The sequence below is a fragment of the Mustela putorius genome, unplaced genomic scaffold (genome assembly GCF_011764305.1).
Source record: "Mustela putorius furo isolate JIRA1106 unplaced genomic scaffold, ASM1176430v1.1 tig00003862_pilon_pilon_pilon, whole genome shotgun sequence".
NCBI classification, from domain to species: domain Eukaryota; kingdom Metazoa; phylum Chordata; class Mammalia; order Carnivora; family Mustelidae; genus Mustela; species Mustela putorius.
Window position 1 is genome coordinate 962,966 of NW_025422014.1, and position 12,896 is coordinate 975,861.

The following is a 12,896-nucleotide window of genomic DNA, read 5'->3' on the forward strand; positions in this document are numbered from 1 at the left end:
ATTGGGGAGAATTTCCCCAATATGGCAAAGGGAACGAGCATCAAAATTCAGGAGGTTCAGAGAATGCCCCTCAAAATCAATAAGAATAGGCCCACACCCCGTCACCTAATAGTAAAATTTACAAGTCTCAGTGACAAAGAGAAAATCCTGAAAGCAGCCCGGGAAAAGAAGTCTGTAACATACAATGGTAAAAATATTAGATTGGCAGCTGACTTATCCACAGAGACCTGGCAGGCCAGAAAGAGCTGGCATGATATTTTCAGAGCACAAACGAGAAAAACATGCAGCCAAGAATACTATATCCAGCTAGGCTATCATTGAAAATAGAAGGAGAGATTAAAAGCTGCCAGGACAAACAACAACTGAAAGAATTTGCAAATACCAAACCAGCTCTACAGGAAATATTGAAAGGGGTCCTCTAAGCAAAGAGAGAGCCTACAAGTGGTAGATCAGAAAGGAACAGAGACCATATACAGTAACAGTCACCTTACAGGCAATACAATGGCACTAAATTCATATCTCTCAATAGTTACCCTGAATGTGAATGGGCTAAATGCCCCTGTCAAAAGACACAGGGTATCAGAATGGATAAAAAAAACAAAACCCATCTATATGTTGCCTCCAAGAAACACATTTTAAGCCCGAAGACACCTCCAGATTTAAAGTGAGGGGGTGGAAAAGAATTTACCATGCTAATGGACATCAGAAGAAAGCAGGAGTGGCAATCCTTATATCAGATCAATTAGATTTTAAGCCAAAGAGTATAATAAGAGATGAGGAAGGACACTATATCATACTCAAAGGGTCTGTCCAACAAGAAGATTTAACAATTTTAAATATCTATGCCCCCAATGTGGGAGCAGCCAACTATATAAACCAATTAATAACAAAATCAAAGAAACACATCAACAATAATACAATAATAGTAGGGGACTTTAACACTCCCCTCACTAAAATGGACAGGTCATCCAAGCAAAAGATCAGCAAGGAAATAAAGGCCTTAAATGACACACTGGACCAGATGGACATCACAGATATATTCAGAATATTTCATCCCAAAGCAACAGAATACACATTCTTCTCTAGTGCACATGGAACATTCTCCAGAATAGATCACATCCTCGGTCCTAAATCAGGACTCAACCGGTATCAAAAGATTGGGATCCTTCCCTGCATATTTTCAGACCACAATGCTCTAAAGCTAGAACTCAACCACAAAAGGAAGTTTGGAAAGAACCCAAATACATGGAGACTAAACAGTATCCTTCTAAAGAATGAATGGGTCAACCGGGAAATTAAAGAAGAATTGAAAAAAATCATGGAAACAAATGGTAATGAAAATACAACAGTTCAAAATCTGTGGGACACAACAAAGGCAGTCCTGAGAGGAAAATATATAGCGGTTCAAGCCTTTCTCAAGAAACAAGAAAGGTCTCAGGTACACAACCTAACCCTACACCTAAAGGAGCTGGAGAAAGAACAAGAAAGAAACCCTAAGCCCAGCAGGAGAAGAGAAATCATAAAGATCAGAGCAGAAATCAATGAAATAGAAACCAAAAAAACAATAGAACAAATCAACGAAACTAGGAGCTGGTTCTTTGAAAGAATTAATAAAATTGATAAACCCCTGGCCCGACTTATCAAAAAGAAAAGAGAAAGGACCTAAATAAATAAAATCATGAATGAAAGAGGAGAGATCACAACTAACACCAAAGAAATACAAACTATTATAAGAACATACTATGAGCAACTCTACGGCAATAAATTTGACAATCTGGAAGAAATGGATGCATTCCTAGAAACATATAAACTACCACAACTGAACCAGGAAGAAATAGAAAGCCTGAACAGACCCATAACCAGTAAGGAGATTGAAACAGTCATTAAAAATCTCCAAACAAACAAAAGCCCAGGGCCAGACGGCTTCCCGGGGGAATTCTACCAAACATTTAAAGAAGAACTAATTCCTATTCTCCTGAAACTGTTCCAAAAAATAGAAATGGAAGGAAAACTTCCAAACTCATTTTATGAGGCCAGCATCACCTTAATCCCAAAACCAGACAAGGATCCCACCAAAAAAGAGAGCTATAGACCAATATCCTTGATGAACACAGATGCGAAAATTCTCAACAAAATACTAGCCAATAGGATTCAACAGTACATTAAAAAGATTATTCACCACGACCAAGTGGGATTTATTCGAGGGCTGCAAGGTTGGTTCAACATCCGCAAATCAGTCAATGTGATACAACACATCAATAAAAGAAAGAACAAGAACCATATGATACTCTCAATAGATGCTGAAAAAGCATTTGACAAAGTACAACATCCCTTCCTGATCAAAACTCTTCAAAGTGTAGGGATAGAGGGCACATACCTCAATATCATCAAAGCCATCTATGAAAAACCCACCGCAAATATCATTCTCAATGGAGAAAAACTGAAAGCTTTTCCGCTAAGGTCAGGAACACGGCAGGGATGTCCATTATCACCACTGCTATTCAACATCGTACTAGAGTTCCTAGCCTCAGCAATCAGACAACAAAAGGAAATTAAAGGCATCCAAATCGGCAAAGAAGAAGTCAAATTATCACTCTTCGCAGATGATATGATACTATATGTGGAAAACCCAAAAGACTCCACTCCAAAACTGCTAGAACTTATACAGGAATTCAGTAAAGTGTCAGGATATAAAATCAATGCACAGAAATCAGTTGCATTTCTCTACACCAACAGCAAGACAGAAGAAAGAGATATTAAGGAGTCAATCCCATTTACAATTGCATCCAAAACCATAAGATACCTAGGAATAAACCTAACCAAAGAGACACAGAATCTATACTCAGAAAACTATAAAGTACTCATGAAAGAAATTGAGGAAGACACAAAGAAATGGAAAAATGTTCCATGCTCCTGGATTGGAAGAATAAATATTGTGAAAATGTCTATGCTACCTAAAGCAATCTACACATTTAATGCAATTCCTATCAAAGTACCATCCATCTTTTTCAAAGAAATGGAACAAATAATTCTAAAATTTATATGGAACCAGAAAAGACCTCGAATAGCCAAAGGGATATTGAAAAAGAAAGCCAACGTTGGTGGCATCACAATTCCGGACTTCAAGCTCTATTACAAAGCTGTCTTCATCAAGACAGCATGGTACTGGCACAAAAACAGACACATAGATCAATGGAACAGAATAGAGAGCCCAGAAATAGACCCTCAAATCTATGGTCAACTAATCTTCGACAAAGCAGGAAAGAATGTCCAATGGAAAAAAGACAGCCTCTTCAATAAATGGTGCTGGGAAAATTGGACAGCCACATGCAGAAAAATGAAATTGGACCATTTCCTTACACCACACACAAAAATAGACTCAAAATGGATGAAGGACCTCAATGTACGAAAGGAATCCATCAAAATCCTTGAGGAGAACACGGGCAGCAACCTCTTCGACCTCTGCTGCAGCAACATCTTCCTAGGAACAACGCAAAAGGCAAGGGAAGCAAGGGAAAAAATGAACTACTGGGATTTCATCAAGATCAAAAGCTTTTGCACAGCAAAGGAAACAGTTAACAAAATCAAAAGACAACTGACAGAATGGGAGAAGATATTTGCAAACAACATATCAGATAAAGGACTAGTGTCCAGAATCTATAAAGAACTTAGCAAACTCAACACCCAAAGAACAAATAATCCAATCAAGAAATGGGCAGAAGACATGAACAGACATTTCTGCAAAGAAGACATCCAGATGGCGAACAGACACATGAAAAAGTGCTCCATATCACTCGGCATCAGGGAAATACAAATCAAAACCACAATGAGATATCACCTCACACCAGTCAGAATGGCTAAAATTAACAAGTCAGGAAATGACAGATGCTGGCGAGGATGCGGAGAAAGGGGAACCCTCCTACACTGTTGGTGGGAATGCAAGCTGGTGCAGCCACTCTGGAAAACAGCATGGAGGTTCCTCAAAATGTTGAAAATAGAACTGCCCTATGACCCAGCAATTGCACTATTGGGTATTTACCCTAAAGATACAAATGTAGTGATCCAAAGGGACACATGCACCCGAATGTTTATAGCAGCAATGTCCACAATAGCCAAACTATGGAAAGAACCTAGATGTCCATCAACAGATGAATGGATCAAGAAGATGTGGTATATATACACAATGGAATACTATGCAGCCATCAAAAGAAATGAAATCTTGCCATTTGCAACAACATGGATGGAACTAGAGCGTATCATGCTTAGCGAAATAAGTCAAGCAGAGAAAGACAACTATCATATGATCTCCCTGATATGAGGAAGTGGTGATGCAACATGGAGGCTTAAGTGGGTAGAAGAAGAAGAAATGAAACAAGATGGGATTGGGAGGGAGACAAACCATAAGTGACTCTTAATCTCACAAAACAAACTGAGGGTTGCCGGGGGGAGGGGGTTTGGGAGAAGGGGGTGGGATTATGGACATTGGGGAGGGTATGTGATTTGGTGAGTGCTGTGAAGTGTGTAAACCTGGTGATTCACAGACCTGTACCCCTGGGGATAAAAATATATGTTTATAAAAAATAAAAAATTTAAAAAAAAATAAAAAAATAAAGGAAGAACTTGGCAGACAGAAAAAAAAAATAAATAAAACAAAACAAGAGTCCAGGGTCAGATGGCTTCCCAGGGGAATTCTACCAAACCTTTAAAGAAGAAATACCCATTCTCCTGAAGCTGTTTCAAAAAATAGGAATGGAAGGACAACTTCCAAACTCCTTCTATGAAGCCAATATTATCCTGATCCCAAACCCAAGACCCCATCAAAAACGAAAATTAGAAACAAACATCCCTGATTAATATGGAAGCAAAAAGGAAAATTAGAAACCAACATCCCTGATGAATATGGAAGCCAAAATACTGAACAAGATCCTAGTCAATAAGATCCAATAGTACATTAAAAGGACTATTCACCAGGACCAGATGGGATTTATTCCTGGGATGCAACAGTGGTTCAATATTTGCAAATCAATCAATGTGATGAAGCACATTAATAAAAGAAAAGACAAGAACAATATGATCCTCTTAATCAATGCAGAGAAAGCATTTGACAAAATATAGCATCCTTTCCTGATTAAAACACTCTGAAGTACAGAGATAGTGGGAACATACTTCAGTGTCATAAAAGCCATCTATGAAAAGCCCACAGTGAATAACAATCTCAATGAGGATAAACTGAGAGCTTTTCACTTAAGGTGAGGAACACAAGGATGCCTACTCTCACCATTATTGTTCAACATAGTACCAGAAGTCCTAGCCTCAGCAATCAGAAAATAACAACAACAAAAAATAAATAAATAAAAGGCATTCAAATTGGCAAAGAAGCAGTCAAACTCTCTTTGCAGAGGACATACTTTTTGTGGAAAACCCAAAAGACTCCACCCCTAAATTATTAGAATTCATGCAATAATTCAGCAACATGACTGAATACAAAATCAATGCACAGAAATCAGTTGTATTTCCTAATTTATCTGGTCCACAGTTTCCTTCAGTGTATAATGTATAACAATGTTGTGTACATTCAAAGAGTCAATGTAATGTATGGAATGCATGTATATGCTACATAGTAATACTGCAAGAAGTGTTATTATTATTTGTTTTGTATATTTCCTCTAAGTCATGAAAGAAGGTGAATTATAAATACATTTCAAACCCCAACTCAAGTTCCTTGTACCCCTGACCTCTCCAGTCCTTGTTGACTTCAACTTTCTTGGGTTTGCTGATGTATATAGCAACTTATATTCTAATAGCATCAGTGTTTACTAACAATTAAATTTACTGATCACTTACTATGTGCCACCCACTTTAGATATATTATGTAATATAATCCTCATGACAATGTTACAAGGAAGGGATATACAGCCATTATGCCCATTTGACCATTAAGAAATTATCAAACTCTTACCTATGTATTATTATCTCCAACTAATATATTATTTGCTATTATGTCTAGGGTGTAGATTATGAACACTTGTACCTTGACAAACCCTTTATCTGCACTAAAATACAGACTGCATCAGTAGTGGACTGAGAATCTTACTCTGTCAATCCCACTGCAAACATCCATGGCTTGATCACTGGCCTTTTCAGGATTTTCCTAGTTTCTCTCATAGTCATATAGTTAGTTTATATTCTCCAGGAACTCTGGCCCTTAAAATTGTTTTAAAGTAGGAAACTCCATTCATTTTATTTAAAGCTTTCAAACCTTCCTAAAATAATAGCTTTGTAAATGGCTTTTAGGTAGCTATTTCACTTAGACAAGATTCTCTTTTCTCCAAATGCAGGACAATAAAAGTTTCCTGCCCCTGTCTGGCAATGGTACTGGTTTCAGATAGCAAAAGGCTTAGGAACAGAATAGTCTCACCACTATTGTGCTCCTTTGGCTGTGTCTGTGCTTTATGTTTCTTTCTGAGGACTGAGCCAAGCAGACATGGTTGTGGATCACTACTTCTTCAGAAAGGTTAGCAACAAGAACTATGGTAAACTGCCTGCTTATGAATATTCCAACTCATTTTCTCCAGAAATGGAGGATGTTACCTGCAAGAAATATTAAAAAATCATTTCAATCTTCATTTTGACCTCATTTTGTAGGATACAAAATGGCAAAGTAACTTGCCTAGGGATAAAGAGACTCACTGTTAATTAGACCTTGAAATGTGGCTAAAAATAAGCATCTCACTCAAATAATCTGTCTGCTTCACCTGTCTGCTTCCCTAACGAGAGAATAAAGTTCTGTGTAAACCTTCCCAAAACCAAGGGCACCAATGGTAAGGGAAGCACAGATCAGATGAGTTGTGGTTCAGTGAAAAGTAGAGATTGAAATTGAGGAATTTTTAACTACTAACAGCCTTTTCTATTATCCTCTGCTTATAACAGCCATTCTTTGGAGTATAAGCAGGACTTGTGTCCCTTCCCCTACTTATCTCATTTTATGTACCTTCAAGTTCATTTTATGTACCTTCAAGTTTATGTACCTTCAAGTTCAAAACAATAGTTACCTAGGCCTTAGAACACAGCTCTCCCTCTAAATATAGTGGATATTAATTAACTAATTACTGTAATATTTTTCATCCCTTCAATGTATTAAGCATTGCTTTAGATACTGATAAGATGGTATGTAGGCAACATGGTCTCTGCACTCATGAAAATTGTAATCTCATACTATATCCACCTTATCTTTTCTACCCAAAGAAATAATATTCATTTATTAATAAGTGTATGGCCCATGGACATTTTAAATCACACTTTTTAAAATTTTCTCAAGATAAATTAGATTGTTTTAAATAATGTATAATATTCCTCCAAAATGTGTGTTCTTTTTCTAGAATCACCATACACTAGGTTGACCATACATTCTGATTTGCCAGGAATAGAACTGGATTTCATTTGTTATTGCAATGTAATTAATAATGATACTCCCTTTCACTCTTTAAAATCTCTTAGTTTGGATAACAGCATATGATCACTCTGCCATCTACCCACTCACACAATCTAGGTGATACCTTTTTTTTTTTTAAAGATTTTATTTATTTATTTGACAGACAGAGATCACAAGTAGGCAGAGAGGCAGGCAGAGAGAGAGAGAGAGAGGGAGGAAGCAGGCTCCCTGATGAGCAGAGAGCCTGATGCGGGGCTCGGTCCCAGGATGCTGGGGTCATGACCAGAGCTGAAGGCAGAGGCTTTAACCCACTGAGCCACCCAGGTGCCCCTAGGTGATACCTTTAACATATACACTTATGAATACCCACACATATTCCATAAATTCTATCGTCCTAATTTTTTAAATTTAGCTACTTCTCTCTGCACCTCCTCTATTCTAATTTAGACAACCATCATCTTTATTATTTATTCTTACCAGCCTCTATTGGTTCCCTCTACTTTCAGTTTGCCTATTTGAATAAACATATTTTTCATTAAAGTGATCTTTCTGAATTCCAAATTTGATCTCACTATTCTGTTACCTAACTCTTCCAAGGATTCACCTGTACCTAAAAATAAAAAGAAAACAAAACTCCCTTACTATAGTATATTAAGTCCTTCTGTCCTATATTTCCAACCCCATTTCTATAACTCTACACTTCACCACAATTCTCCAACCATGCTGAAGTACTCACATTTCCATGAATGTGTGATGTGTTCTGATATACTGATGAACTTGAGTAAATAATTTATGCTCTTGCAATATTCTTTTCCCACTTTTCATGTGATTAATTTTCTTTCAGCTCCTAATTTGGAATTATCTTCTGGAAAGCCTTCCCAGATTTCTCCCCAAGTCTGGCTTAGGTACCTCTCTGTGCCTTTATAAGATCCTGTGCTTCCTTTATCAACTGGATCATGCACTGGATATTATACTTGGACACATACATTGAATTTTTCTTGATCAAGTGTACATCAAGAGAGATAGAAAAGTTCCTTTCAAGCATTAGATATTCAAAACACATTTGTTTAGTAAACAAATTAAGGAAATGATAGAATTCTAGGTGCAAGATAAAATTAATATTGTTAGAAATAAGCAGTCAGCATCCCTATCCACCTTCCACCCAAATAATAACAGGCGAGCCTACTTAAAAGTTTGTCCTGAAAACTTCCATTTCTAGATGAGATGGACTAAATCTACTCCATCCCATTATTCTAAAATTCCTGGATAAAACATATAAAACAAATGTCAGAAGACTCTATTTCTCTTGACCTCATATTGGAATTCAAATTGGCTATCAGCAAGGCATTAAGTATGGGTTGGTTTGGGTTAAAGAATGCAGAAGAGCTATTCTTAGAGAAGATTTTATCAACTTCCTGTGTGGAAAAGTTCTTCCACCACAAAACTCTAGACCTTTCCCAAGAAATACTATAGTGTCCCCTAACTGAGCCACTTCAATGGAAATCAGCTCATCTGTAGAGACTAGTTCTCAACCCTTCTGGGAAAACAGAGCTCTGCATGGTCTTAGTGGTACAATGGCCAGTATAAGCATACATCTGAGTACCCCAAGCTCCCTTATACATATAAGCAATGGATGGAATGCTGGTTGAAGGATAAATGGACTCCATGTTGTCATATTGAACACTTTCACATCAGAAGAAATGGCACTCCACTTGGACAATGCGTGAACCAGAAGGTGTACTTAGCGCAGTGTGACCATATGATTACAGTCTTGCCAACCCATAAACACAACAGAATCATCTAAACTCCAGACATTTTTAAACCCACCATGCTGCTTGAAAGCCACTTGATCTCCAACATATACTATTATTGCAATGGAAACATGAGCCATCTTCCCTTATAAACTGTTTAAGACAAGTGAATTCTATAGTGGTTGCCATAAAAGGAATTTCTGGGTATTTACAGCAGATGCCTCTTATAACTATGGCTTTTTTAAATCTAAAATCCTAGCAGAGGACATCAGATATCATGTAGTCATTAGCAAGATCATCACAGGCGAACGTATATCTGTTCCAAGGCTAAAAGTGACCTTAACTATATTTATTCTCAAAGGGAAAGGAATGGATATCAGATGTTTACCTGATTATTGAATGCTTTTTTGATCCATTTCCTGCTGTGTTGATTATTTTTGCTTCAGCAGTATTGCCAGTTTCCTAAAATTGTTTTAAAACCCATGATCTGGCTTCCTGTCAAATCTACAGGCTTCCATTTTTTTTTGCAGCAGTACTCTACCATGCACCTGGTTTCTAAACAGTCACAGTGGGCAACTTCTAATGATTGGACTATGCTCTGTTAGTTTTCCAAGCAATTTCTATTCTGGTGATTATGTGTTGTAAAAAGGTGCTACAATGGACACGCAATGTAGTTAATAAGTACATAGAACTTAATTGGATTCACTTTGTGTGTGATAATGTTCTAAAAGTAGCAATATTACTTAATTGCCCCCCCCCAGATTAACCCAGTAGGCTTAAAATACTCAGTTTTAAGACAAGTACTACTCCCTAAACAGGATACTATTCTTCGTGGTAAATATAAATATGTAGACTGCATTCAAGAGTGACCTAAAGTGGAGATGTCATGAACTTTGAGAATGGGGTTCCTTTTGGTTTAGTATTAGCAGATGGTGATACTGCTGATGGATGGCGAGGGAGGATAAGTATTCTAGCCTACTAGCTTTCTAGTGTACTGTTCTAAATTTTTCATGAATGCCCTACTTTTGGCAGTTTTCATTAGAGTGGTGGAAGATAAAGGTCTTTTATCTGCTAATTATGTGATCACAACCTAAATAGAAAAACCTGACTCTTCAGTCCCTCTCCTAATGAGTGCAGTTTGGAATCTCATTCTGGAAAATACAGAATCACATGGAGGTTCTCTAAATGTTAGGTAGTCCTAAATAAAGGTTCTGAAGTCATTCCTCTTTTGAGTACATAAAAAACTTCTTATAGCTACTATGTTTTAAAGCATGTTTCATCTTCGTTTTTAATATCTTGAACTGAATGATAATCTGTTTTAGATGAAGAACTGATATCAGCTGGCCAGGTACTGTAATTTATTCTATCATATTACTATATTACATATCAAGTAGGACAGTGAAAATGTTTCCTTGCAAACTTGCAGTTCAGTGTTAGCTCCTATTTTTTATTATGTTCAATTAGCCAATATATTTTTAACATTAAAAGAGCATTGCAAATCAGTATAAGAATTTTTCTAGAAGCTATTCAAAGGACTTTGTTAAAGTTTGCAATTACATTAGCCATTTAGTAATATCTTTCTGTGAAGAAACTTTGCTAAGTTAACCATAACATCCATTGACTGGGTGGAAGATGAATGGAATATTAGAAATGTATTTCTACACTGTGCTGAATTTCTGTAATTATTATAGATATAGCCCTTATTTTTAAAAGTCAGTCCCATACTAAAAACAGGAATGAAAATGAGGTATTTCTAAATATTTTCAAAAGTGGATCACTTTTTTTTTCTTTTGAACATAATAGGAGGAAGAATTACAACAATTTGTAATTTTGCCTGAAACAGACAAGCCTGTGAATTGTGAATACTTTCAAGCTTGCCTTTGGAATGTGCCTAGAAATGAATTTGGAATTATCATTGTTTTTTTTTTGTTGTTGTTGTTGCTGTAAATTTGATTCTGGAATTGGATTTGGTGGTGTAAACCATTGCTCACAAATGGCCAAAACTCCTTGTCCTAAAGAATTTTGAGATTGGGGAACCCCTAATTGATCTCCCCTTTATGCCTTGGTTCTATTCTCACTTCCAAGTTGAATAATATTTTTAAAAATTTTTTTTATTGTTTTTGTGTAGTTGGTGCACTGATGCTTAATTTCAGTACCCTTTTCTCTCAGTTGTCAAATTTTAATGAAACATGTGCCATTTTCTTTGGTAAGGAAAAATAGGTCTTAATGTCTGCCAGCACACAATTTATATGCTTTATTGGCTCCAGTAACTTTTGAAAAACTTTAAAACAAGAATGAAGAAATATTAACCTAAAAATTAATATATCTATAAAAATCAAACAGTTACTGGAACACTTAAGAAGAAGCAAAGATCACCATTACAGGTAACTAAATAAATAAATACAAAGGAAAACATAAAGATGTATTTTTTAAAGGACTTGTATTCTACAGTATGATTGATTTAAAAGAAAATTGCATAAAACATCTATTACTGGGGCACCTCGGTGGCTCAGTGGGTTAAGCCTCTGCCTTCAGCCCAGGTCATGATCCTGGGGTCCTGGGATCGAGTCCCGCGTCGGGCTCTCTGTTCAGCAGGGAGCCTGCTTCCCTTCCTCTCTCTCTACCTGCCTCTCTGCCTACTTGTGATCTCTGTCTGTCAAATAAATAAATAAAAGCTTTAAAAAAAAAAAAAAGAAACTGATGCTTGGTTTTGGCTCAGGTCCTAAACTCAGGATTGTGAGATTGAGTGCCCATCCAGCTCTGCACTCAGCACAGAGTCCATCTGAGACTCTCTCCCTCTCCCTTTGCACCTTCTCCATCTCTAAAATAAATAAATAAATCTTTTAAAAAATAAAGAATAAATAAAACATCTATTACTAATAATTATAAAATTGTGTTGGTAGGTTTATAATGTATAAAGATATACTATGTAGGGCAATGATAGTACAAAAGCAAAGAATGGAACTTTATTGAAGCAAGGTTTTTATACACTATTGAAATCAAATTTACATTAATCTTTGCTAATATTTTTTTAAAAAAAATGTGATTCATCAGTGCATATAATAACCAGTGCTCATTACATCAAGGCCCTCCTTAATGCCCATCAACCAATTATCCCATCCCCCCACCCAATTCCCCTCCAGCCACTCTCAGTTTGTCTCTTATAGTTGAAGATTTTCTTATGGTTTACCTCTCTCTCTGTTTTTATCATATTTTAATTTTCCTTCCCTTCCCAATGTACAACTGTTTTGTTTGACAAATACCATATGATTTCATTCATACATTAAATTAAAGAAACTAAATTGTTTTAAGGTAAATTGTTAGTTGAAATCCACAAGGAAATTGCTAAGAAAATAAATCTAAAATGGAAGTAAAATAAACAACAAAGGAATTGAAATTGTATACAATAAACTGTTCATGTAACACAGATGAATATAGAAATGGATGACTATGCAATACTGGGTGTTATATGTAAACAATGAATCTTGGAACACTACATCAAAAACTAATGATATATTCTATGGTGACTAAGATAACACAGTAAATTTTTTTAAAGATTTTTCCATTTATTTAACAGAGAGAGATCTCAAGTAGGCAGAGAGACAGGCAGAGAGAGAGGAGGAAGCAGGCTCCCTGCTGAGCAAAGAGCTGGATGTGGGGCTCGATCCCAGGACCCTGGGATCATGACCTGAGCCGAAGGCAGAGGCTTTAAC

The 12,896-nt window shown here is 36.5% G+C and overlaps 1 pseudogene; it reads left to right on the forward strand.

Annotated features, from left to right (window-relative positions):
• The first annotated feature begins 8,748 nt into the window (after window positions 1-8,748).
• LOC101674510 lies at window positions 8,749-9,236 on the forward strand (annotated as a pseudogene).
• Window positions 9,237-12,896: the final 3,660 nt, after the last annotated feature.